Source organism: Vanessa atalanta, unplaced genomic scaffold (genome assembly GCF_905147765.1).
Source record: "Vanessa atalanta unplaced genomic scaffold, ilVanAtal1.2, whole genome shotgun sequence".
Lineage (NCBI taxonomy): Eukaryota > Metazoa > Arthropoda > Insecta > Lepidoptera > Nymphalidae > Vanessa > Vanessa atalanta.
In genome coordinates, this window is record NW_025919985.1 from 5001 (window position 1) to 7854 (window position 2854).

At 45.1% G+C, this 2854-nt stretch overlaps 2 non-coding genes across 2 annotated transcripts; both read right to left on the reverse strand.

Moving 5' to 3' along the window:
- Nucleotides 1-101: 101 nt before the first annotated feature.
- Nucleotides 102-258, reverse strand: LOC125076555. The gene has a single exon (XR_007120506.1). It is a non-coding gene; the product is annotated as a 5.8S ribosomal RNA (ribosomal RNA).
- Nucleotides 259-717: 459 nt separating this feature from the next.
- On the reverse strand, nucleotides 718-2620 carry LOC125076556. The gene has a single exon (XR_007120507.1). It is a non-coding gene; the product is annotated as a small subunit ribosomal RNA (ribosomal RNA).
- Nucleotides 2621-2854: the final 234 nt, after the last annotated feature.

The following is a 2854-nucleotide window of genomic DNA, read 5'->3' on the forward strand; positions in this document are numbered from 1 at the left end:
CATATGTTCGAGAAACGTCAGTCAGTCTATTGAGTCGGTTACGAAATAATAGACATTACGACATTAAACATTGAACAGTGTGGTTTATATTTTTATACAGCCGGCCCTCAGACAGGAGTGGTCCTGGATGTTTCTCCACGGACCGCAATGTGCGTTCGAAATGTCGATGTTCAAATGTGTCCTGCAGTTCACACTATGACGCGCAGTTAACTGCGTTCTTCATCGACCCGCGAGCCAAGTGATCCACCGTCCAGGGTAATGGTTTTTAATTTGTTTTATTTTTATAATTTCTACGATCACTCGAACGATTCTATACGCCAGTGATATGAGTTTATTTTTTTTTTATTTTTATTTTTTTTTTTGTTTTTTTCTCTTATTTTTAGTATACAGAGAAAAATTCAAAAAATTAAAAAAAAAAAAAAAAAAAAAGTTAAAAAAAAAAAAAGTACAAAAAAAAAAAAAAAGAAATATACATTTTATTTGAAGATGACGATGTGCGTTAACACATCGTACTTTCCTCGAAATCGACATCGAAAAATATCAGAATAGGACGCGTTACACGACTCTGGACTCTGACTCGGACACACTGCTGTGTGAGAGAGAGAGAGTGAGAATCGCGTCCTCGCATCGAAACGACACATTCCGAACGTCGATATTTGTGTTTTAGAATTTTATTATCGTTCATTATCGCACTCTTTCGAGATTGATAATTTACGTTAATGATCCTTCCGCAGGTTCCCCTACGGAAACCTTGTTACGACTTTTACTTCCTCTAAATGATCAAGTTTGGTCAACTTCCCAGCAACGCCGACGGCCGTGAAGCCACCGCGTGTCGGTCCGAAGACCTCACTAAATCATTCAATCGGTAGTAGCGACGGGCGGTGTGTACAAAGGGCAGGGACGTAATCAACGCGAGCTTATGACTCGCGCTTACTAGGAATTCCTCGTTTATGGGGGATAATTGCAAACCCCAATCCCCAGCACGAAGGAGTTTCAACGGGTTGCCCGGGCCTCTAGGCCAGGGAGAACATGCTGATTCCTTCAGTGTAGCGCGCGTGCGGCCCAGGACATCTAAGGGCATCACAGACCTGTTATTGCTCAATCTCGTGCGGCTCGAAGCCGCCGGTCCCTCTAAGAAGAATTTTAATACGCCGCCAGTGAGTTGCTCGACCGAAATCGAGCACACCTAAATGACGACGCCTATTTAGCAGGCTAGAGTCTCGTTCGTTACCGGAATTAACCAGACAAATCGCTCCACCAACTAAGAACGGCCATGCACCACCACCCACCGAATCAAGAAAGAGCTATTAATCTGTCAATCCTTCCGGTGTCCGGGCCTGGTGAGATTTCCCGTGTTGAGTCAAATTAAGCCGCAGGCTCCACTCCTGGTGGTGCCCTTCCGTCAATTCCTTTAAGTTTCAGCTTTGCAACCATACTCCCCCCGGAGTCCAAAATCTTTGGTTTCCCGGAAGCTGCCCGCCGAGCCATTGTAGTAACGTCGGCGGATCGCTAGATGACATATTTACGGTTAGAACTAGGGCGGTATCTAATCGCCTTCGAACCTCTAACTTTCGTTCTTGATTGATGAAAACACCTTTGGCAAATGCTTTCGCTGATGTTCGTCTTGCGACGATCCAAGAATTTCACCTCTAACGTCGCAATACGAATGCCCCCAGTTATCCCTATTAATCATTACCTCGGAGTTCTGAAAACCAACAAAATAGAACCGAGATCATATTCTATTATTCCATGCACGAAATATTCAAGCGGCATTTTGAGCCCGCTTTGAGCACTCTAATTTGTTCAAAGTAAAATTGTCGGCCCATCTCGACACTCACTGAAGAGCACCGCGATAGGATTTTGATATTGAACCGGCGTTTTACCGCCGGCTCACCGACGATATGCTCCGCAGACGTGTCAGTATCACCGCGGATGCGGTGCACCGACAGCGCGGCGCACAAATGCAACTACGAGCTTTTTAACCGCAACAATTTTAGTATACGCTATTGGAGCTGGAATTACCGCGGCTGCTGGCACCAGACTTGCCCTCCAATTGTTCCTCGTTAAAATATTTAAAGTGTACTCATTCCGATTACGAGGCCTCGAAAGAGTCCCGTATCGTTATTTTTCGTCACTACCTCCCCGTGCCGGGAGTGGGTAATTTGCGCGCCTGCTGCCTTCCTTGGATGTGGTAGCCGTTTCTCAGGCTCCCTCTCCGGAATCGAACCCTGATTCCCCGTTACCCGTGACAACCATGGTAGTCGCAGAAACTACCATCGAAAGTTGATAAGGCAGACATTTGAAAGATGCGTCGCCGGTACTGGACCATGCGATCGGCAAAAGTTATCCAGATTCATCAAAATTAACGACTTCGGACGAGACGCCCTCCGTCGATTGGTTTTGATCTAATAAAAGCACTCATCCCATCACTGGTCAGAGTTCTGATTGCATGTATTAGCTCTAGAATTACCACAGTTATCCAAGTAACTGAGTAAGATCTAAGGAACCAAAACTGATATATTGAGCCATTCGCGGTATCGCCTTAATACGGCTTGCACTGAGACATGCATGGCTTAATCTTTGAGACAAGCATATAACTACTGGCAGGATCAACCAGGGAGCTAACCGAGACTTGTTGAAGTCGTCAATTACTCTTCTCGTTTCATATTCGCATATAAAATACACACAAACTTATGCATGCATGTACAATATACGCACAGTATGAAACGAGCGTCTCACCGTATCGTCGATCGCGTTAGACGCGATAGATTTTAACGGTTGACTCTTATAAAAATTTATATGAGACACAAACGCGCTTTAAGCACGCGCGCGCGCGTGCGTGCGCTATAATATA